This window comes from Cheilinus undulatus, linkage group 8, assembly GCF_018320785.1.
Source record: "Cheilinus undulatus linkage group 8, ASM1832078v1, whole genome shotgun sequence".
Lineage (NCBI taxonomy): Eukaryota > Metazoa > Chordata > Actinopteri > Labriformes > Labridae > Cheilinus > Cheilinus undulatus.
In genome coordinates, this window is record NC_054872.1 from 919,238 (window position 1) to 945,354 (window position 26,117).

Here is a 26,117-nt window from a genome sequence, read left to right on the forward strand (position 1 = left end):
GATTGGCTAGGTCAAACAATAAAGGAGTTTGGATATTTTAAGGGCCCCTGCATCAAGCAATTTTAAGGAGGAGGAATAAGAGAAAAATGTAATTTGCATAATTATGTGGAAAGCAGTGTACAGTACCACACAGTTCTAAAGAATTTATTCTTTATTGGAATCAAAAGAATTGTTATGAACCACAAAAACCACCAACACTCGACAAAACAATATGAGAAAGGTGAAATATGCAATAACTTAAGCAAAACTGTGCTTATTTTTTGCTTAAATATGCTTGTAACCAATTGCTTTAATATATGATTCTACTTGTGATCACTGATCTATCATGGCCAAAACATGTATCAGGCACCAGTATTACTGGTCTAGGAGGAATACAAAGGAGTAATGGTATTTTAAGGACCTGATGACCGCCATCTTGAAAATTACACCTTTCTAGTGGTCAAACTTTGGTAAACTTTCAGTATATTTTTAAGGACACCTGATACTACAAAAAAAGCTAAGAAACCTTTTGTTAGAATTTTTTTAGGGTTAGGTGTTTTTTTTTTCACATCTGCAGTGGACCAGTGTGGCACTGGAACTGCTCACCCCACAACTTCAGCACCCTGCAATGCATCATGAGCACAGCACGAAGAATCACTGGTGTCTCATTCCCCACCCTCCTGGACATCTGCAATACCAGCCTCACCTGCAAAGCATCCAGGATAGTGGATGACCCCATCCACCCAGTACATAGCTTCTTCAGCCTCCTACCCTCAAGCAGACGTTACCAAAGCCTCCAGGCCTGCTCCACCAGCCTCTCAAACAGTTTCATCAATCAGGATCAGCAGCTAACTCTTCTTCGTTTCTCTTTCCCCGCTTCCTTTGACCCCACAACAACCCTGCCCAGGAACTCATAAAAGCAGTGGACCACTGCCACAAAGCCGCTTTATATTCTTCATGTACCTCATTATTTAAAGAACCCAGATGCATCTTCCACCTTAAAGAGAACAGAAAGTCCTGAGCACCTGATATTTTTCTCTTACTAGGTTAACAGTGTATTTTATATTTAAATCAGTTCAGGCACATTTGTTGTCTATTTTTAATTCATACTCTTGCACATAATATATTTTTACTCCTTGTCTCCTACATTCTTGTTACACAAATGCGTGGAGATCGATGTTTTTTCTGAGTTTTCTGTATGTCTTGCACATATGGCAGGAATTGACAACAAAAGAGACTTTGACTTATATCCTAGTTTTCCGCCAATTTTCATTGAAACTCTTTTTAGACCTTGTTTTTGTTTTGTTTTTCCGTATTCAAAATTTAATTTACGTGAGTTTCTAAGTCAAACATTTTAAGCAGTCGCTCAACTTTGAACAGGAGGAGGTATTAGTTAAAATACGCAGCAAGATGACTCGAGATAACGGCGGCAGTAACACAACACGTTGCTAAAGATGTGAGCCCAGTGTGTTGAAAAGACAGGATTAAAAAAAAATCTCATGAAGATACTTAACCCAGGATATGTGCTTTGCCTGGGTAGAAACATTTTGCTGAGAACTTTCTACCAGAGTTGTACACGTCAGAGAAAAGACAGCCCAGCGGACAAATGTGATCCACTTCTCCACAACTACAGCGCCTTATCTCAGCCTAACGGTTCAAAACACCAACAATGAGGAGATAAATTGCCCCCACCTCCAGACGAGCTTTTCCCCCCATGATCACACAGGAGAGTTTATTGAATAGGGTCAGATAACGGACTAATATAACCACAGCTGTGAGCCTGAATAGTGGACTAGACTGCAGGGTCTTGGTCTTGGGTTTTGTGTAGGTTTGCTTCACCCTTAATGAAGGAAATAAGAATTTTTTTCATCAATAGTAAACATAACACGGAAAACATTTCAGGACTTTCCATCCACTGTAAAACACTGAGTATTTCATGATTTGTGTATTTTTGATTTATTGGTAAAAGACTGAAGTCCTTTTCAAAATTAAACTGTTGAATTTGACTTTATATTGATTTTACTTTTTTATTAAAAATCCAATAGAACAGTCTATTTCAATCACCAAACTAGTGCCATTTGGGGCTGAATTAAATACAGCTGCTGAGAGCAAAAATAACCCAACCCACCACCACAAACAGGTTCTGGTCCTGTGGGAAACACTAAACACCCTTATTTTGGCACAAGTTGTTTCATCTACAAAGATGAGCTACAGTGCTAAAATGATTAAACTGACAAAGCAAAGCGCTAAAAGGATTATATCGTACATGTATAAAATTTTTAAAAGTAATTTTTGTTTGAATGTGGAGAAAGTGACAGCCTTACTATCCAGATATTGCTATCTCCTCTAGGTCTGGGGCCTCTGTCGGTCAACTGTGATAGCATACAGAAAAACTAAAACCAAAGACTACTAGAGATGTATAAAACCAATCCTTTAAGTCAGGGGTTTTCAAAGTGTGGGAGAGTGAGCCTCCCCTAAGAAGAACTGATCCATTCAGTGGACCCCCACCCATAAAAAATGATTCAAACAGAAAAAAAATTAAACAACATTTCAAACATTTATGTCTGATCTTTACACATTTTTAACATTAATATATTTTGGATATTTTGGTTTGCAAATGTCCTTAAACATCTGCCTTTCCCTCTTATTCAGTTATAATGCCATTTAATACCCCTTTTGCATATTTTTTGGGCCATTTTACAACTTCTTTTTGCTTCTTTTTACCCATTTTGTCCACTTTTATCCCATTTTGCCCCTTTTCACCTTTTTGCCCATTTAAGCTACCTTCCATCATTAAATATCCCTTTTCTTCCCAATTTTTTGCTCATTTTTGAGATGTCTTTATGCTACTTTTTCCCAAGTTTTGCCACTTTTATCCCATTTTTGCCTTTTTTTTGCTACTTTTTGCCTATTTAAACTACCCTTTGCCATTATGTAACACTTGTTTCCTCTTTTTTGTCCATTTTGCCACTCTTGACTACTTTTTGCCCATTTAAGTCACTTTACACTCATGTTTTTGTCACTTCTCACAAAGTTTTTCATACTTTCTGACCATTTTTACACTTTTTTACCCATTATTTGCTGCTTTGTGACCATTTTTCTATTTTTTCTCCCCATTTTTTGCTAATTTCTGACCATTTTTCCACTTTTTCTCCCTATTTTCACCCATTTTTGCTGCTTTTTGACCATTTTGCCACCTTGAACCCATTTTTATTGCGTCTTCAAGCTGTTTTTGCCTCTTTTTACCTCTTAGATTGTGGCTTTTGCAAAGGCATTTTTTCAATAATTTGACTCTTTGGTTGAGCGACACTGCTCTATAGCATAGTCCCTACTGTAACTATAAGTTTATCCATTTTGCTCCATGCCCAGCAGAGGTTAGCAAAATAAATCACCTTTTTTTCTGGTTTATGGTTTCGCGCCTCCCCTGAAGCTCTGTGGCGCCCCCCAGGGGAGGCCCGCCTCACACTTTGAAAACCACTGCTTTAAGTCAATATATATTGCAAATCAAAAATGATGTACATGTAGTTTCAGAAATCACAAACTGCAACAATCAAACAACATTTACTATGAAAACAAGGAAGACACTGTCATGTCCAAAGTTATCCTTTTAAAAATAAATTTGATACATACCTCTGGATGAACTCCAGTGTACTGGCTGCCTCAGCTTGGTACTGCATGTTGAAGATATAGTAGCAGCTAAACAGGACGGCCAGTGCAGAGCTGAAGTTTGCGATCTCTTCAGGCTGGATGAGGACTTGACCCTCCATTGTCAGCATCCAGGATTTGGCGGTGACAACAGAATACCCTGTAAAACAAACATCATGCAGCACAGAGGCGTTTCAGTGTTGGTATATGGTTAAGAACAATCATACCAAAACTGTACTCTCACAATATTAAATTAAGAGGTGTTCCTTCTTTTTCATTAAATTTAGTGCAATGCTTGTTCGATTGGCCCCGTTCTAAGTGAATTAACTGTTGCTTGCACAAGTTATAAGACCAACTTATTTCAAAGCTAAAAATCACTGGAAAGAAAGGTATGCAAATGTTTTATTCCTACAGTGATCTAATCAAATGAAGCATACTAGGTAAATGCACAACATTTTATGCAAATTAGTTATTTTTTAATTAAGCATCTATTTTGTTTAAATCATTAAGTTATTCTCCGATTTCAAATCCTGCCTCCATCATTTAAAACACACTAAATCTAAGCCTCTGACTGAGCTGTTTGGATTTTTCTGTCTTGTTTTTTTTCTAACAAAGTGGTCTTAATACTGGTTTGGAGCTGGATGTTTTGTTGGATAAAGTCATGTTGTCAACTATATGTAGGACTTAATCTATCATGTTTAATGTTTGGACTTTTGTTGACATTTTTTCGGCCTGATAGACACTAGATTCTAAGACGTGCGGGTACAGGCAGGACAGACAGGTTGGAAAATTTGGACCTTTGCAGGACTCTGGCCTGTGTGCACCAACCAATGTTAAATTATAAACACTGTCTTAGCTCCTGCTAGATAAAAAATGTTTTGAGTTGATTACTGCAGACTTTTAATTTGAGACATACTGGTAAAAAATAATGCATCTTTTTAATTACAGACTGTTGTACAAATATTTTTTAAAGCACTCTCTCTGCAAAAACTTGGTTAAGGCGCATCCATCAGGAATTTACATAACATTTATATGACCAAGTCATTTTGGGAGTCAGGACATTCTTAACATACATCGAGATCAAAACTGATTTCTTGCTTGTAAATGTGTAAATTTGGTCATGGCTAGCAAAGGACTAGAAAAGTTACTTTTTGCTATTTTCCAAAATGGTCTCAACTCAGGATTTTCAAAACAATAAGTAGCCTCACCAGGTGCAACCAATCTTGGAGTGCTGGGTACAGAAAGGCTGCCTTCTACATCTGCTGGAGTTGCAGTGACCTACAAGCAGCAATAAACAGAAAGTTAATTTAAATTCCTTACATAAAACACCGGCACTTTTTGCACGACTAATCACATGTATACTAAAAAGGCAAAGTCTTCAAAATGTTAACCCCTTAACGCCTGAAAACACAAATAATAGCGAGAAAATTCTAATTTTTTGGAACTGAAATTTTCATTTAACTTTCTACTGAAATTTGAAAAAATCCAAATTTCCATAAAATTTTACAATTATATTTTCAGTATCTCATTTTATTCATTAGGAGTTTTTGGTAAATGATAATCCACTTGAGGCCATTTTTATCATTTATCAGCTTGTATTCATAAGTTTTTTTGAGTAATTTATTAAGCATATTGATTACATAAAGGTATCATAAAAGTCTTTATTGAATATGCGACAACAGGCATAAAGGGGTTAAATTATGTCCTTGAATAATGTAATCATTCTTCCAGGACAGCTTTTTATTATTACATTTATACTTACATCTGCCAGTAGAAACAGCGCGTCCTCCCTCTCTTTGAAAAAGGCCACTGTGGTGAGCAAAGATGCAACACCATAGTCGATGTCATGCTGATCAGCACTGTCTATCATTTTCAGGACTGTCCTGATATTCTTGTCCACTTTGGAACCTGACTTTCAAAGAAGTGTAGAACCTTCTTTGCTTTTCTGTCAAGAGAATCAGCTAGTCTGGCATTAATGTCAGTGTGCTGAAGTGATCACACATAAATCTCTTAATGAAAAGAAACGGCCATTGTTCTTTGAGTTCATCCATGCTGGGTGGGGGCTTAGTATTTATGGCACAGCGCTGAGAAGCATATGTGATCTTCATAAGTTCTTCAACCTGCCCACGTTCTGCAGCTTGGGGTCCTTCTTGAGTAAAGAATGTCTGCATTGCCTTTCTTTTTTCCTCGATAGATTCTGGGGTCTGACCTTCAGGGAGACCGAGTGGTTGCCAGTTGATGCAACCATAACTATTAGTTTTAGATCATTTGGATGTTGTGGAGTCATTGTTTGGTGCTGGCCCACTGTCAACGATCACACGCTTTGCTTTTCTGACCCTCACCAACGCGTTGTCCCGATTAACATGTTCAACCCTTGTTTTTATCTGATTTAGCAGAGAGCCATAACCACAGTTAATTAGCCCTCCTTCCATTGTTAAATCTGCAAAGCTCTTGGGGTACGTCTCAGTTACTCGTTTTGCGATTTCAGAATACTGGCCTCTGGTGGGGTTCAGGCATACTTTACAGATTGAATCTACAACGATTCTCACCATGGCCAAATGGTCCTGCTTCCTTGGTCTCTGGCCTTGTGTGACACTTCATTGTAGACTTGGAGCCATTTTATCCCATGGGACCTCATATGATGACATCCAGTCTTGGCTGAGAATAGGTGCAATGGCTGACGTGCTTGAGGATGGACAGCCTGATGTAGAGATGGCCAGCTGGCCAGATGTAAGGTGTCCACGACCTTAGAGAGAAATTGAAACAGTGAGTTTATCTATTGAATTTATTAAAGCCCTTTTTAACAGTAAAACTATTCAGTACCATAAAACCAAAAGCAAGCAAGTCTAATGAATCCTATATATGTTAAAAAAATGCACATGAACATGTAAAGTCCCTGCAGAAAATTAAACCATGCATGTGCCAGGGCCAATTAAATTTCAAACAAATTATATACAAATGTATAAAAAATACATACACAAACAGAACCCACCAGCTGTCTTTACACAAAAGGTGAAAGATGCAAACCTTTAAATGTACAGTTGCTGCATGAATTATTTTGCCATTTTCCAACTGTCACTATAATTACTTTTTAGAAAACAAAAGCCAAAAATTGTCCATTTTCCACTTCACATCTTGATTTATGTATGGAATTTTAATCACTAACACAACCAGCTGTAACACTATTTCACACTGTTTTTTTTCTATTAGTTTGTAGTGGTTAAATCATATAACAAAGGTAAGTGTATCACCCTTTAGCTTCATTTTCTCTGGTTCTGATGGAAATAATTATTGTCAAGTAAATAAATAAATAAGCCACTGCTTCACTGAAATTTTGTTTTGAATCTTCTGCCTGCCCTCATCTCATCCTCAGTGAACGGTCTCTGTGGGTGTAACAAGTCTTTATCATATTTTACATTCACTAAATACCAACAGGCCAATTACTCTGTTTCCTGTTCAATCTGACGGCAGCTCAGTGTCTTTAATTACACACCTGTCCCACCTTAACCAAGGTATAATACAGTAGTACTGATTAAAAATATTAACAAAACGCTGCCCGTGTGCATGCGGGGGTCGGGGTAGAGTGACAGTCGCAGTGGAGCTACAGACCACGTGGCTGTTTGAATCCACAGAGCAGGGCAGAGAGGGGCTTTATAGGGAGAAAAGAGGAAAAGAGGAGCTGTATTTGTGCGCTTAAGAATACATAAGTCCAAAATACCAACAAGTTCGCTTGTGTGAGTGTAGCATTAGCTGTGGATATGTGGCTGTAAGTGTGTGTTGGAGGACAGGAAAGATGTGCTCATCCTGGTGGGATGACCTGTTGTGTGTGATGACCTGCCGGTCACTCGTCAGAGCTGGGCATGTCAAAAATCAGTAAATTCTGGTCCCAGCTGGTAAAAACGGTGCACCTCTACATGTCTTATGCTGAATATCTAAATATGTACTTTATGTGTCAAGGTCAATTCTACTTCAAACTATGTAAAAATATACACTATATACACAGACAGGCAGATCTCTTTTGCAAACCAATATGCAAATCTTAAATACAGAGAACAGGTGTTGGAAATTCTTAAGCCAAAACATTAAATAATATGCTATATGAAACTTTAAAAATATGCATACATTAAAAAAAAGAAAAAGATTTCTTAACTAGCCTTTTAGTGTTTGTAGAAGAAGGATAGAGTACACATTTCTGGGTGAAAGGAACAACAATAACAGTTTTATCCCTATTTGTGACTAAATCAATGAAAAGACATTATACACAGTATATCTGGTGACTAGAATTTTTCAGAACTTCAAAAACACTAACTAAATGAAATGTATGTAAAAGCCTATGAGTGTTTTGGGCAGATAAAGAGATGGCTGCACAAACACAGGTTTGTAAATAAAATTTCTTAATGGATAGAATGCAGAACTTAGCCTAAATGGTAACAGTGTTGAATGATTTGTCATGAACAACATCTTGTCGTAACTGTTTTTTTGTTAATTTTCTTGTTTATATATATATATATATATATATATATATATATATATATATATATATATATATATATAAATATGTCTTAAAACGTAACTGTACCATTAAATGGTAACAATAATGAATGATCTGTCATGAACAACACTTTGTGGTAACTTTCTTTTTTTATTTTCTTGTTCATATATATATATATATATATATGTATATATATATATTTTTTTTTTTTTTAAACAGTTGTCTTAAAATGTAACTGTGTTGTTATGTTCAGCATTTTATACATGCAGGGCTTTTGCACAATCATTTGGGACACTTTGACATTTCTTACCTCCAGTCTTAAGGAAGTGCATGAGTCTTCGGCCCGCAATCAGTGGGATGATATCCTTTAAGTCTTCCAAGGTAACAAATTGCAGATCACAGTCTGACTTCACACCAGTTCCAGCCAAATGTGTGAGTAGATTATGATAGTCCCTCTCCTGGAGTTCAGGGATGGCTCTCCTGATAACATCTTCCACGGAGTCTCTCTTAGCTTACCTTCGACAGACAGAATGATACAAAGGCACAAGATCAATATCAAATCTTTTGTACAGAGACAGAGGGTAGTAGTCAGCCAGGGCCTCCACACTGACACAAGCATAAGAGATACCTGAGTCAAGAAGGCAGTGCACACCTAGGTCAACTAAGGGCACTGATTGGTATTTTTCAATGATAAAATACACATTTGATGTGTTTAGCAATATGAAAGCTATTTTACCAAAGGCAAATCCCATGTCATTGTCCTCCACAACTACAACCATAGATTTCTGATATTTGATGCCCTTGTAAGTGACAGCTGGTGTTACCAATGTGTCCTCACAGATGCCTCTTAACCTAACAGCATCCTGAATGCCGGGGTTGTACAAGTGGCTATCAAATTTGTTAGCTTGCTGTACTTGAAGATTTGGCTTAAAGAGACTGCCAGCCTGTGGGTAGGCCTGCAGGAGCTGGTGTCTCTCTGCCAGAGTACTAGTCAGGTTTTTGAAGTTTTGTAGCTTCCTTGCACACTGCTTGAAAAATGTGTGCTTGCTTTCAAAACGCAAACTCCACAACCAAGTGAGTGGACCAAAATGAAGTGTGAGTTCTGGATAGTGCAGTAAGAAATGATGTTTTGGTTTCAAGGGTGTAGCAGGAAATAGTGAGGCTCTTGAGTCAATGTACTGGTGAATGAGAAACCTCAAATATGCTACCTGGTTGGCATGTATTCTGGGGGCTGTTACCATATTAACTATCTCTCGTAGCTGCAGGCACAACTGCCAGATCTCATCCTCCAGTGGATTTTTGATTCTGTCACCTACAAGCAGTGGGAGTAATCGGAGCAAACACCAGTTCTGAGCTGCATTACCCCCTAATTTCTCACCATCTGCCCGCACTTCACATGGTTTGTTGTTGATGTCAGTTCCAGCATATTTAAAAGTAGATATGTTTCTGTTCAGCTGGGTGTAAGTGGTATGCTTTCCCACTGTCACAAGATGCTTGATGTAGAGAGATAGATCCATTGAAACAACCCCTTCAAAAAGGTCATGTCCTAAGCAGGGTGGGAGTCCTGGGTCACACACATGGAAGTGTTTTAAACTGTTAAAGACAGAGTCAAATTTTATGCCATCAACATAATTTAACTGGGCATTTCTTGAAAGATCATCCACAGAGTTTTTATAACTTTGTTTTGTATGTGGGAGACCTAATTCTGTCTGGGAATTTTGAAAAGAGTCTCTGTCTATAAGACAGTAGTGACAGAAATGTTTGCTTTTATTGAAGTTCTCTGAGAACCCGCAGATAGTGTGTGGCCCAACGTTGTCACCAACTGTTGCAAGCACTGCCCCTTGCATTATTTGACCACTGTTCAGCTCAACCCCTGTGTCTTCAAGATCCCTCAAATCTTTTACAAGAGGACCAAACACTTTTTCTTGCCCAAAAAACTTGAAATCCTCCTCCTTACCAAGCATAACAAGCTGTATATGATCTATGGAAGACCTGTGGTGTGGAGAAATTTCGGACAGGGAGATGTACACATTAAGTTGCTTGTGCTTTTTTCTCCCAGAGCCAAGGGGATTCACCACTTCAAAGGCATCCTGGTAGAGAATAATGGACACTGAGGACATAGACTGCATAAAAATGTCTTTGTCTTTAAAAATCTTGCCATCCCTGACATCCTCCAACAAATGTGGATCATCTGATCTGTGCTCCTTAGCTTCAGCATACCGTGCTTTAACTGAATCATGGCTCAAAAGAGCTTTCAAGGTCTCAGTTACTGGAACATACTGAAAGATGCAGTCCTTTCCTTTTGCATTTTTACCCAGTGTATTTGTTTTGGTGCCATATAGTTAAAATTCCTTTTAAAAAATGTCTTACGGGTTTCATCAGACCTAAAAAATTCCTCATTAAACAACTGCAGAAGATTGTTTTTGCTCAGACCAGCTATCATGTTCTCAGTGTCACTTTCTGACACATTTAGCTTTTTTAATTCATCCCTCAGTTTTGAAAAAATGTGTTCTATGCTGTTGTCCTGCACCATCTGAAATTCCTCTATCAGTTTGGATAGTAGAGGCTGTTAACAACATTTTAGCTTGCATCCTCAAATAAAACAGTGCCAGATTCGTCAGAAATTTGTCCTCCTCATTTTTGCCATCGTGTACCTCATTCTCATCCCCATCAGTTTGAAAAAGCATATGACTGTGGTCATTGCAGTCTCTATCAGGGCTACATGCATTGCTTAAATGAACAGACTTCTGTATGTAGTCCTTGTGTTTCCTGCAGACATGTGATCCAAAAGAGGATCTAACGTGGAATTTCTTATTACAGTCAGGAAAGGGACATGATACCATTTTCCCATCTCTTAAGTGTATCTTTAAATGGTCAACTAATTGAAGCACATTTTGAGATGAATAATCACATCCCTCAATCTGACAAACCACTGCATCACTTTGAGCAGATCCAAATCTGTCCCTCATTTCATGTTTATTTCGCTGCATGTGTTTCCGTCTCATGTGAGTCTTAAGTGCCGTCAATGTCTTGAAACTGCAAAGACAACTACGCAAACCACAGCAGAACACAGAGGAAAAATCTACTGCTCAAAGCTTGCTCTTCTATTGCTTGTGAGACAAAGTTGTGATTCTCATCTCAGCCTCATTTTGGTTTCTATCATGTCTGAAATGTTTCTCAGCTATTTCTCCTAAAATTCACTAGGAGAAATAGGTGAGACAGAATAATTACAGGGAGTCATTCTTGAGACTTATGAGAGATACCTTGCTAATCTCAGTTCAGTGTTTTTATTGGCTCTTTTGTTTCTCCATTGGAAAAGAAATGAGCATTACTGGAGCTACTATGAAGCAATAAGTGAGTCTCAGCTATTTCTCCTAAAATTCACTGGGAGTTACACTTGAGACCCCCCCCCCCCCCACACACACACACCCATATATAGAAGAATAGATATATGAACACTCAGCAATGTTGGTACTAGTTAGTCTTTATTAAAGTCCACTAACAACAGTAGTAAATCGACTTTGACAAACAATTCAATCCCAACTGAGTATTTATGATAGCTGTAATAACATGTTAGCACTTCAACAACAGCTAAGGCTACTCCACCATTGTCATCCTTATAAAATCAGAACCATAAATGTGCCCCTTATCAGTAAAACTAAATTTTTCAAAACAGACATGGACAAACAGTGTCTCTAACAATGTTTCAAGAAGTATCAGCACAACTTTACAACACGTAACATTCAACAACTTCTTTAAGGCCCATCATGCAGCATTGTATATAAGGGCTTTTTAAACATGGTCATCTCATCAATTGTCCATGTGTTTGTAGCTCTGATGTGACATTTGTTTATGACAGCTTTTTTGACCTTACTTTTCTCAACCAGTGTCCATCCATCCATCCAGTGTACTACAGCGCATGATGTAAGCTGCAAGAATAAAAGAAAGAAAAACAGCACTAATTAAAACTTGGATAATCTGCAGTCAACCATTCTCAGAGTTCCATATAGAAAGCCAAAGTCAACCCCTTCTAGTGGACTTTATGGGACCTTATTTCTGGAAAAAAATATGTATTTTTCTAGCTCAATTTAAATCGGATATTAATGGGAATGACATCATGATCTCAACCTTCAAAATTAAAAGAAGAATCGAGGATTTAGCCACGCCCCCAGTGTCATGTAAAGCAGGCAGGCCAAGAGGGACAAAAAACACAGAGCATATTGTGGTTGTGGTCACTGTACTGCATGTGAACATTACCTCCTCTAACCTGAAAGTGCCAATTAAGACACCATGGCAACTGCTGATATAGGAAACACATGAACCAAACTTACTCCTGCTTTTCTGAAATCAACATATTGCAGTGTTAATTTTGTCGACTAAAACTATGACTAAAATTGAACGTGGACAGCCTTTTTACATGAGAAAGACTAGACGAAGACTAACAAAAATAGATCTTTGATGACAAAAACTGACTCAAAGTAAGTTTAGTTTTCATTAAGATGACTAAAACTAGAATAAAATGTAATTAAGTTTTTTTCAGTCAATCAAAATCTGTGATATTTCTCCACTGTGGGTAAATCTGTCAAAAACAATGCATCTGTATTTCTTCTGCCTCTCAGCTGTAGAAAGCAGGTTTGGCAGAGTGCAGAGAACACACTACCATGGTTTGGTTCCAGATTCAGGCAAGAAAATAAATGCTTGGATTAAAGGTCAAGACTAAAATCTTTATGGACGAAAACTAGACTAAAACTATAAGAGGTTATAAATGTTTAAAAAGTGACTTAAACTAAACAGCATTTAATCTAAAGACTAAGACTGAGACCTAATTAAAAAAACTGTCAAAATGAACCCTGATTTATTGCCTTACAAATGAGAAAATAGTTTATTTTTAAATTATATTGTTAATAAATTATCTCAAATTGACAATAAGGGTATAGTGTGGCACACTGTTAACAAATAATGGAGATTATATCACGCATTAAACCATGTAAACCATGTTTTAAATGAAGAATCCAAAATTAAATGAGTTATCATTGCATAAAAGCAATTAATCTAGATTAGACAGTCTAAAAGTGGTATTGCCATCTGTGCTAAAGAGAACAGAAGATCAAGAATCTAATTAATTGTGACCCTAAAATTGAAAATCCAATCAAATCAAGGATTTGGAAAATCATGGCACCCCTAATATGTATGACAGTAAATAACAAAAGACAACTTAATTTCTGATCCCATGAACTGTGAATGAATCAAACATTTGTTAATGTACATCACTACAAAAGTTACCTTGCTGTTATTTAAAAAATAAGCGTGAAAATAGTTAAGAATTTAGTAGTTTTGTATCAATCCAGACAGTAAACTAATACTCTCATCTTGCACAACATACTACACATCAGTAGCATGAGCTTAGCTGTTAGATGCACAAATGTATCTTGCCTGATGTGCTTTATCCAGTGACTCATGTTCCTTTTCAGCCAGATAGCCAAAGAACAAGCAAGAGCCAATGTAGCCAATATATGTGTACCTGCGTCCCAGCACAAAACACACCGGCATCATGTTAACACTGGATTCAACAGCTGTAGTTAGCATGACGTCACCTGTGCAACTCTTGGGTGTGTTGTCTTTCTAATGACATATTTTCACAGTCTCGTACAGTTTTTCAACAGCTATCTCTTACTGTTCACTGCCGCATATATTTTTCCAAAATAAGGTCCCAAGGGATACACCTTTGGCTCTCTATATTGTGTTCCCACATGTTTTTACCAATTAATTTCCAACAATTTTCCATAACATTTCTTTTTTTAACTACTAAGTGATCAGTGTACTCTGACTTTGGACTGATCCAGGACTGTCTTTCCATCTGGCACCTTTCCGTGTTTCCCAAATACTACAGCATTTTGGCACTCCTCTGCATTAAAAAAAAAAAAAATCAAAAAGAAGATGGAATAAGTGATGCAACAAACATGCTACTATATCCTATTGGTCTAATTCTAATCCTCTTAGACCTTAGCACAAACTCTCTCTTTACTAATGCCTTTAAATAGCATTAAATTTAGTAGCCTAATTGTGCATTTTCCTGACACTTCTGCACTCACATGACTCTTTTAAATAGTGTTCATTATTTAATTTATGCACTCCGTATTCTATCTTTTCAATTTGTTTTTCATTTCATTATTTTATGATTATGCATTTTAATTTTTTACAAATTTTCTATGACACACCTGATGCTGTAATTCTTTGTTGTAAAGCACTTTGACTAGTATCTAGAATAATTGTATCAGAGGTGCTATGCAAATAAAGTTCACTATTATTAATGTATAAACCAATAAACTGTTGAGAATAGAGTAGGATAGAAAAGGGTCATGATCTGTGTCCAGGTGTGCTGTTGGGAGTTTTTTTATGTGAGATAATTCATTTTATATCAATTTTTAGCTTTTTACAATGCTGTTGAATGAAAAGATTGTATTTAGCAAACTTTTGTTCTTGATATTCTTCTGTTTTTGTCACCTTGGCCTGTCCTCTCTTCAAATTTGCCTTTAGTTAAGGTCAAGCTGCTGAAAATGTAAAAATTTTAAACAGTTAAACAGTTAACAGTTAAATCCTAAAATCAGCAAACAAGTGGCAAAACAACTTCTGCAGTATCAACTTCATACCTTTTTGCAATTTCTTGCCCTTCCAGGCAAAACAGTATCTATTTTTTCAAATGAAAGATTTAAAAAAGTAATAATAATAACATTTCCAAATCAGCCCTAGCCCCAGCCCTAAATGTAGTGATAATGTGACCAACCATGCTGCAAAATTCTTCCACTAAAACACACACAGTTTCAACTGGATTGGAGGGTTACTCTCACTTCTCTGTCATTTCTTTACAAAAATCCTGTAAATCAGTGTTTGTGCCTGAAGCTGCAGATTAATTAATAATAATAGCAGTAATAGATACTAGAGATTGTCAAACAGACGTAAATTCAAAACAACAGTCACTTTAAAGACAGCTAAGCCATGCAGTAAAACAATAGCTCAGTTACCATCTTGGCCATCTCTAGGTGAGTCAGGGGCTGGTTCATAGACACGTTTCTTCTTCGTTGGGTTTTCTTGCTCTTGTGGGCAGCTCCTTTTTAGTATTTGCTGCTGGGCCATCCATTCTGTTAAATACATACAAGTGCATCACATTTTAATTAGCCAACTTAAAAAGGTGCTTAAACTCCTTACTTAATTCATCCTGTCATTATTCTTGTATTTGGGAACAGAGTACAACACATGTAGATATATTTGGATAAGTAGATCATGTTAATTTTACCATATCAGACCACTCAGGACCTGAAAAACATCTAAAATCCACCAGAGAAACAACAGAAACACAGAGGGATCCTGAAGGAACATCAGATAAAAATCCAGACTGTGGCTGAGTATTTAAATATATATACTGTATATATGTGTACACACACATATAAAAAAACATAGTCTTACTAAATGAAAGAGAAAATGACTTTTTCCCCTCAAACTCTATGTTATTAACATAAATTGGGCATCCAGGTGATTCTCCCATGATTAAATGTTACTGCAGTAAGTTAACAGTTAACTAACCTACAAAAGCTCCAAACTACATGAGGTTCTGGCTAACAGCCTCGCTAGCTAGCTTTACTTTTTACCACATATGCCGACCAGTTTCTTCAGGAAGTATCAGGACAAGATACTCAAACAAGATACTCTAAAATGTTCTTACTTTTATCAACATTTCGTTTGACAAAGATGTGGCTTACCTTCTTTTTCGTCCTGAGACGGTTTCGTGCTCCATTCCGTTACTCCACTACACTACGAACGTTAAATCAGCCCCGTTTTGGATTAACCAATCAGGATGCAGTGTAAGTGACTGATGGCGCTCTCTTCCAATGAATTGGCGACGTTGTGGCTGGGTTCACAGTTCAAGATTTGGGCCAAATGCAACTTCTGTGAGTGGTAAGTGGCTAAAGCAACACTTCTCCTACTATTTCTTTGTTAATAGTCCAATCTAAAGTTATTTATGATGCATTTTAAGAAAAAGTATCTGCCACTGGGACGTTTTAATCAGTTGAATGATTTTAGGTATGCACAGGTGAAAATCAAGTGGAGGGGGTGTTTTGGACCCCCTCAATCCTAGACAATCACTGAATTGCCCCCACCCCCCAAAAAATGCTAATTTCATTAAAAACATGTAATTATGTTTTACATGATATGCCTTGAATGCCCTTCTTTGAGTTGCATACACAAATTAATCTGGTTAAAGATTTTAAAGACCGTCCCTGTCCCCCCTCCAGTGCTCTAAAGTGGTTCGGTCCAACCTCCCTCTCCTCTCCCTGCAGTTGAATTGATCCAGAAGTTGTCGACACTCACGGACAGACAGGCGCAGATGTCAGGAGGTAGGGAGTAACTGACGCGACTTCAGGGCATCAACTCTTTAAAAAACGTATAAACATGTAATGTAACTTAATGATATACATGAAAAAGACTCTACTCATCCCTAATTTGAGTCAGGTTGCCCTCTGCCTCGCTAGCTAAAGTTAATGGTAACTTGCTAAACAACGTCCCCTGTTTACTATGATAAACTTTGATCAGAGCTGAGTAAGGTACCAAATCATTAACTACTACGTGATAGTTTCATATCATAATGCTGAGGGAAATATCTTTATCTGAAAACGACAAAATGCAAAAGATCAGCTCTAGAAGTTGACAAACACTGCATACAGTATCCAGTTTAAAAGGCAAAAACCAGGCACTCGAAACATGAAATAATTTTAAATAAAATAAAAATTTTAATTAAATGAGGAAGGAAATACTTAAAATTCTTTATTGTAATGGCCATATCATTTCAAACGTCTGGCTTTTTAAATCATTACAGCTGGTTCATACATGTAGCCCAGTTTTATTTATATACCTGGTAAATTTTAAACTGCTGTGTAGCTGGTTGATCGCCCACATGTCTTTAAGTCTTCCTTAATTAAATGTGTGTTGCTTTATTTTGATACAATTGAAAATAAAATTGCTACCATAACATACCTTTTTTCGTAATTTCAAAGATAAGAAAGAAATAATTTGTGCAAGTAAAGTTTCTGTCAGGTTTAATTGTATTCTATTTTTTTATGCAGAATTACATTGTATGTACAGAAAAAATATCTTACTAAACAGATTTTAGTCTTGTTCCAGCTAGTCAGCATTGCTTCTCTCATATTTGTGTAAATAACCTGTAAACTGTGTATGCATGCATGTTTGTGATCATTTGTGTTTTAAAAATAGATAGACATACGGTATCATGAATTTATGTTTAGTTTATGAAATGCTTATTTCCACTTTTGCTTTTTTACAGGCATATTTTAAATATGTTTGAAAATGGCACATAAGTACGACTCACACTGGAGAAGAAAAGTGAAGAGCCAACAAAGTACAGAAGATACAGAAGAAAGGTGAGGAAGTTTGCATTTTATAATTTTTATATATTGTCACTTTACTAATACTTACTGATATTTCCACTCCACTACATTTTGGAGACACATTTTATTGATCAGTCCACTGCAGTACAATATACTAAACTACACTACAATACACATACTTTAAGACTTCTACTCAAGGACTATTCATATGGGTAACTTTAACTGTTACCAAATTCTTACTTTAACACCTTTACTTTTACTTAAATTGGACTTTGGTATTTTATTTAAAACTGGCCATCTGTTTTTTTTCTTCTCTCAGCTACATTTCATCAGCTCCATTGCTTTGGACAACATTCTTTAATGATTTTATACATATAAAAAATCAATTAAATTTGAAAGGACAGTCTGCTAAGATCACATTTATACGTAGGATTCACAAAATATTGAGAACATGTCTGAGTATAACCTAGTACAGTTTAATAGCAGCACAAATTACAGCATCCAAAGTTTCTGTTTAAGTAAATCAGCACCTCTCTTGAACAGATCCAATAAAACATTGACAGTATAACTTCATGAAAGGGGGATTTATAACAGGATTTGACCTGGATGACTTATAAATTGGCAAGTTAGTGTCAAATATGGTAACTTTTTACTGTTATACCCTGTTTTCATCGGGACACACAAAGAGAGGAGAACGGAGGTAACACAATGAATGTGCAAAAATGTAAAGCAACCATCTCAATTTACTCCAGCATGACTCATTGCCAAGCGATAAGAAATTGGTACAATATATTCCACCTCTTTGGTTTTTCTCTAGAATCATCAGACTTGAGGCCAGATGACTGCAAGTGGCCAGTTCTGAAGCGTATCTGAAGGCTGATGACTATACTGACCTGGAATACTGTTTGATCACAGATTTGTGTGACCTACATAACGCCAACCATACATCCCAGTGCTGTGGACAAACAAGTGAGATGCATCACTCTGGACTTCATGTTGAATCGGAACCTGAACAGCCATTTAACATTGATACAGTTGTTGATCACCTATCAGAATTTGTTAGGGAACATACTTTGGATGATATTTAATGATGTCCTATTGTTTGATGATGGCCTGTCATTTGAGGACAGTTCAGAGCTAAAAACCAAGAGGTGCATGGTGCATGGCTAAGTATGAGGTGCATGAACTGAAGCTGGGATGAGAGTAGATTGAGTTCATAAAGAGAGCTCTTTTATTTCTCTGCCTGAGATCACAAAGAGACACAAAAGTTGAGAAACTTTGAGAATTGAATTAGAGGCTGATGAGATCTCTTCTAAAACTTCAATGGAGACTAAACTGAGATTCAGTGCATCTTATTGCTCAGGAGAAAAAAATGAGAGACAGGAGAAATACGCCTTAGTCACAGTTTGGTGTCACACAGATCTCATAGTTGTCTAGGAGAAGTAAATGAAACATTTTTGAGATCTCTTTTTGGATTTTCTTTTCCTCTGGGAACACAGAATTTGCCAGGTTCCTGTGTATTTTGATATGCCTGTAAAAACCCGAGAGTGTTGGCACAGATACTTCACACTGTTTGCACACAAACACAGGTTTATTTCAGTTAAAAGCAAGTTTTAATGTCACTACGGAGGCTTAACAGATTAAATCCAGTTAAGCTCTGTTTATAACATCATTATTCACTTTAAATAATGTCAACACCGTTCTCTCGTTTAAACTACCAGAAAGCCGCTCCAAACTAAACTAACTGCCAACAGACAAGTCCAGAAAAACACACCAAGGCTTGATAAAAAATGTATATTTAGAAATACTTAAACTTACGTTGTCTGTGTTGTCCAGAGTACCAGTAAAAAAAAAAACAGCCACAAGGTCCACCGCAGACTGCTTCTTACTCCGGTCCAGCACTCTTGAAAGAAGAACATTCACACGTAAAAAAAATAAAAATAAAGAAACAAGAAGACGCTTCTCAAACTTTTAAACAAGCATGTTTATCACCGTTAACCACTGCAGCTTTGGGCTGGCAAACGAATCCTTGCAGTAGGGGCGAGCTAGCAAAGCTGCCCTCTGTGCCAAGTAACCAAACCAACTGAGTACGAATAGGAATGAATTTAGTCTATACAGCTACTGAGGAGAATAATACACAACGACAATACTGAAGTCCGAATAATAATTAGAGCTCATATTACCAAGTGATGTAAGGTTGTACAATATATACTTAGGCCCAAGTTTATATCTGACTTCCACACATAACACTTTCCACACAAACAAAAGACCAATAAGGAACTAGCTAAAAGGTATGCAGCTAACAGACACTGCCTCTGTCACTCACAATGCTCCCACAATATACCTAAAATGGACTTTTTAACCTATAAAATGAGCAAAATTTATATAAAAGGTGAACAAAGAATATCCCATTTAACATTTTAATACAACTTTATGAATATAATCTAACACTTCTTGCCAACTGGTCGGATCTTCAAGCTGAAAAAGCACATTATTTTTTAAAACTCAGTTAAAAACTAGTTTTACTTTTGTTAAACTAACCTTGTCATTAGTAATTTCATGTAAAATGCCTCATTTTGCCTTTCTTATTGAAGAATAAAGTACTTGCGTCCTTTATTGAAGTCCTTTGTCCTACATTCTCCCTTTTCCGCCAAAACCGTTGGGGAAAAAACAGTTCAACGGAATCGCTTTGAAAAGAAATCTCGCTTGCCATTGGTCAGTTTCTCCCGGGCAAAAATGAATTACAGTAGTAATTCAGGTGTGTCATACAGCCCAGCCAATGAGCAGATTTCATCTGACCCGCAAGGGGTTTTCAGGAGACAGTACATTTTCGAAAATAATTAATTTAATCAGTTTTAAAAACTGAGCATAGTTGGAGTGAAATACATGCCTAAATACCAGTCATATGTTTGGACATTACTAAAACTGGCAGGTCAAATGAAGCCAAACTGGTACCTGACTGAAGGGCCTTAAGAGCGGACTCTTTTAACTGAGCTGAGCCAAATGTGACCGAAGTCAGATAAAGTTCCTGCATGTCGGCATTCTGGTGGTTGAGAAAAATGGATACAAAGTCGTTTTCTTCAAAATGATCATTTTTTCGTTTTTCTCACTTTATGCAAGTCCGACATTTAAACTACTCATTCGATGAAAAAAGTAACACAAATGTGACATTTAAAAGTGTTGATTTTGTGTTTAAAAATGTCCTATTCTCGTAGTTTCAGCGGGGAGATTGAGGGGAGGGGAAAGCGAAACTGCTGGGTGATAACTGGCCACTCAGTCTGCCATTGTTCCCAGTTTCGTCCACTGAGATGGACAGTAACAAACACCGCATGGCTCAACTCCAACCCCCCTCGGCACGTCACTACAGCTGTTTCTAGTTATCACCTTTAACAACAAGCCTCAAGATGCACCCTGCAGCGAAGAAAAGTAGAAGAGACGATGAAGAAGCAGCAAGAATTATCAACAGACTTGAGATGACTTCAGGATCACTCGACAGTGAAAGTTTGATGACGGCGGATTTGTTATGGGAACATTTTGATGAGCGTCACCAGTCCGATTCAGAAGCTTGGTTTGGGTGGACTTTATGTAAATGTGGCCCTATTGTTCACACCCATTACCTGGCCTGCCTGAAGGTACACTATAAAAACTAATTCAGGGTACCTTTAGTCATTACTTAAATAAATATATTGTTGTGAAATAAAAAATCAAGTTCTGAGTTACTGTTAGACTTTTTACTTGTAAATGTTATTTTATTGAGCTTGGATGACACACAAATCATGTCTATTGATTCAATATACTATCGTCGACTTGTCAGAGTTTAAAATTTTCAGTTAATCATAAAACAATTTGATTTTAAGTTCTGCTAATGTAAAATACAATTTGATGACGTGTAAACGGCCCACAGTCTCCCCCCATCCCGCATGCGCGAGCGGGCATGTTTAAGGCCAGACGAGTGACCACATGGTGAGCACAGCCGAAGCTCATTGAAGCGTTGCGGTGAATGGTAAGTAATTTTATGCTTAATTATGCATATTTGCATTTGCTCAGGAGTCTGTTGATGATAGCCTACTGTAACCGAATACCGAAATCTGGAAGTCCTTGCTCTGAAATTTGAGCCGTGTTGGTAGTGCAGTCTGTGTGCCGAGGTAAAGTTAGCTAGTAGCTGATGCCTGTCACTTGAGTAGGCTTATGCGAGTTATAGTTTACTTTCGGTAGGTGACTAACAAACTGGCGCACAAATAGGTTGTGTGTTGGCGACTTATCTTTAGTATTTCTTCTTATCTGAATCATAGTCTAATCTAGGGTTACCAACCGTCCCTTAAAACACCGAATTGTCCCGTAATTGGAAACTAAAATACGCGGTCCTTTGCTCCGTTTTTCCGTGATGGAGCGGCACCGTCACTAACAGCAGGCAGCGCACACATAGACACATAAAACTTCTCCCGTTCATTTCGGCGTTTCATTAACCCGGTGAACATGCCAATATCCCTCTTTCCCTCTCCGTTCAGAGTTTCTAAGGGTGCACACTTTGAAGCTCTAAAACACTGTTTAAACAGTTTTCATTCAGTTCACAAACGGCCCAACAGACACATCTGGAGGGGCACAGAATACCGATGTATGGAGGCCAAAAAAGGCCAAGTGACTGACCATATTTAATCTTTTTGTTTTAAATAATTTGTCAGGATTAGGTTGTTAGGTTGTTTAAGTGGGTTAAGGACACGCCTGATAAAATGTTTAAATCATTCCTTTACATTTTTTTTAAGGATAGTTGCTTTAAAATGTCATATTTCAGGAATATAATAGTTTTTGTAAAATTATGTGATGTCCTATGCCCAGTATGCCCTAGCAATGTCTCACCCAGCTTTAATGATGTATCAAATGGCCAACTGACTCATTCTTTCAGGTTTTACATTACTATAAATGACATAATTGATTAAAAAGAAAACTGTTAAGGGTGGATAATTAAGATATATGGTATTCTGGGGTGTTAAAAACAAGAATGTACACCGAACAGAACCGAAAACCGTGACCACAACACCGTGATAACATCTGAACCGTGGATTTTGTGAACCGTTCCATCCCTAATAGATACATATATATGTATGTATGTATGTGTGTGTGTGTGTATATATATACATGTACATATACATATATATATATTAATAATTTGTTATGGTTAGCTTGTTAGAAAAAAAAAATTCCCCCATGGGGGATCAATAAAAGAATATTCCATTCTATTCTTAGGTTGGTTAGCTGAGTGAAGAAAATGCCTGATTTAATGTTTGAATTATGTTTAATTACCCGGATCTCTCCCCGGATCTCAGTGCTTGTTTTCAGCAGAAACACTCTGACAGCCTGCTCTCATTTGTCTGTTAAAATTTATTTTAAAGAACCATATTTCATTTGTAAGGGTAAATAAATTAATAATGATGTTAAGACAGTTAATGTGATAAATAATTAGTTAAAAAGAAGACTGTACATTTCATTTGAATGTTTGATTTGAAGTGATAAGTACACAGGTTAATTTATAAGAAAATTGATGCTTTACATTGTATTAGAAAGGACAGTAATGGTAATTAAGTTCATTTTAATGTTTTGAAAGGTAAATTATATGCACGTTTAAAAGAGAAATATATTTACTCAATTTACTTATACTTAATTTTTTTCCCTACTTAGGTCTTCAGCCACCTTCCCGTGTGCCTTGCAAGGACAAAAAGCTCTAGCCCTTCATCTTCTCCTAGTACCCTGGTGCTGTGGACTTAAGGGATTCAAGTTGAGACGTGGTCAGCCTCTCTGGACAAACTAGACATCAACTTCTTCCCCTGAGGTAAGGAGCATTCTGAGTCCATCTACAATTAGTGACGATGACACAGCTGAAACTTATTTAGTCACTATATTGAAGACTCACAAGTGAAATTGAAAATACTGTCTGGTGTGTGTGTAGGCGAGCCTTTCTGCAGTGATCCAGTATCGTGGTGTTGTGGATCAAGGGGTTCGAGTTAAGATGTGATAGCCTCCTGAAGAAAGCCGTGAAGAAGTACCAGGTGAGACAGAAACATTTACACTTTAGTCTTGTAACTCAGATCTACAGATCTACAAGTAAATCAGTTGTGTTCACACACACTCCTCCTCGAATCATTTTACTTAATGTATCTCCCTACTCAGGTCTTCAGTCACTTTGCTGTGTGCCTAGCAAGGACAAAAAAACTCCAGCCTTTATCTTCTCCTGGTATCCTGGTGTTGTTGACCAAGGGGTTCAAGTTGAGACGTTGTCATCCTCCTGAAGTGAGTGTGAAGAAGTTTGGAGTGAGACAGAAACACCAATATGGATTGGCCTTGCAAAATCTGCAAATTTGCGACCCTACTAAGGACGAGTTGTTGAAACATTATAGGTTACGTCATATCCCCAGTGGGCAACCTCTGCCATGTCCTTACCTTGATTGTTTTTGTTTATTTAAATCATGGGGTAGCCTGAAATCACATATATCAAGGAAACACTCAACTCACTCAACAAGAGTGAGAACCTCTGAAATACTCAGTTTCTGTTGCCAGTTCTGTAATGTAGGCACATGCTCCACCGAAAAAGAGTATTTTGAACACCTTCGTCAACATTTGAAAAAGCAAGAAACAGTCACCTGTGTTTTCAAAAATTGCAATTTCAAAACAAATATCTATGGAACCTTTGCTTCACATAGAAATCGCAAGCATACTCCCCACTCATTAGATGAGTTCAAAGACGATGTGATAAAGAGGTATGAAAACCCTTCACACGCAGATCAGTGCAGTGATGGGGTTAATCAGGAGGGTGAGCAGTCTGATATTGATGAGATAAGAGATGATGATGTAAGAGAACTGCCAAAGTTGATTGAAAGAAGCTTGGCTCATTTAATGTTGAAATTAGAGAGTTCCTTTCATGTACCCAACCAATGCATTGATGAGCTTGTAGAGGAGTTGCATTTTATTTCTCATTCAGCCTCTGCTCCCATCATGAAAGACATTTTACAGTCTTGTTTGAAGAGACACAACTGTGAAATTGATGAAGCCATTGTGTCGGAAATGGTGAACGACATTTGTGATGCTAACCCCATTAGCTCTGCCCTCCGTGATGGTGGTCCTCTTTCCTCTGCCTTCAAAAGAAGAAAGTATTTTAACGAACACTTTTCTGTCGTTGAACCTATTGAGTATGTTCTTAGTAGAGAGAGCAGCTTCCAGTATGTCCCCATTCTGAAGTCATTACTTCAGGTTTTAAGCAAGAAAGACATACAGGACCTGATCTTGAGTGAGACAAAAGCTCAGAGAACTGTGTGCAAGTCATTTCATGACGGCACCTTTTACAGAACCAATGAGCTGTTCTCAGGAAGTGACCTAACCATTGCTCTCAATCTCTATGTGGATGACTTTGAGATATGCAATCCTCTTGGTACATCCAGGAAAAAATACAAAATCACAGCAGTGTATTGGGTGTTAGCTGATGTCCCCTCATTGCTCAGATCTGAACTAAACTCAATCTTCTTAGCAATTCTGTGCAAGGCTGAGGATGTGAAGAGATTTGGTTACAGTGCTGTGTTGGAGCCACTGCTCAAAGATCTTGTGGTCTTAGAGGAGGAAGGACTGTATGTTCCAGCATTGGACAGAACAGTCAAAGGCACAGTGTTTAGTGTGGTTGCAGACAATCTTGGTGCCCATTCTTTGGGGGGATTTGTTGAGAGCTTTTCCAGTTCATACATCTGCAGATTTTGTCTCGGTGAAAAGTCACAGTTTCAAGGTGGAGAAGTAAGAACAGGCGCATTTCCACCCAGAACGAAAGAACAACACGCACTGCATATTCAGGCTGTACAGGAGAATGATAGTTTGGTGCATGTGTATGGAGTGAAGAGACAGTGTGCACTAACAGCAAAACTGAAATATTTTGATGTTTTGTCTGGGTATCCGCCTGATGTGTTGCATGATCTCTTTGAAGGTATAGTGCCCTAGAAATCGCACTGTGCCTCAGAGTGTTCATTCAGAATAAATACTTCACTCTTGAAGAGCTGAACAAATGCATCAAAGAGTTCCCCTATAAATGGTCAGACAAAACTGATGCACCACAGCCTGTCCCTGTGAACTTTTCCACACGGAAAAGTGTGGGTGGCAATGCCCACGAGAACTGGACTTTGCTGCGACTCCTGCCACTCATGGTTGGATTGAAAATCCCTGAAGGTGACCCAGCATGGGAAGTGCTTCTTGTGCTCAGAGACATTGTTGAGCTTGTTGTAAACCAAGTCCACACAGAGGAGACCATTTGCTTCCTGGACAGTAAGATATCTGAGCATAAACACAGGTTTCTCATGGTTTTCCCAGAGCAACACCTCATCCCAAAACACCATTTCCTGGAACATTATCCAGAACTGATCAGGGCTTATGGTCCTCTGGTGTCACTGTGGACAATGCGGTTTGAGGCAAAGCACAGCTTTTTTAAGCGTGTTGTCAGACACACTCGTAGCTTTAGAAATATTCTGCTGTCACTCGCCATGAAGCACCAGTTGTTGCTTGCTTATAACCAACATGATTCCAGAGCTGTCAGACCTCTACTACAGGCTACAACACTGACAACACAAACT

General features: G+C 37.6%; 1 long non-coding RNA gene across 1 annotated transcript; it reads left to right on the top strand.

Moving 5' to 3' along the window:
• The first annotated feature begins 23,262 nt into the window (after nucleotides 1-23,262).
• LOC121512988 lies at nucleotides 23,263-23,783 on the top strand. The gene is made up of 3 exons (XR_005992163.1): nucleotides 23,263-23,344; nucleotides 23,462-23,561; nucleotides 23,683-23,783. It is a non-coding gene; the product is annotated as an uncharacterized LOC121512988 (long non-coding RNA).
• The last annotated feature ends 2,334 nt before the right edge of the window (nucleotides 23,784-26,117 follow it).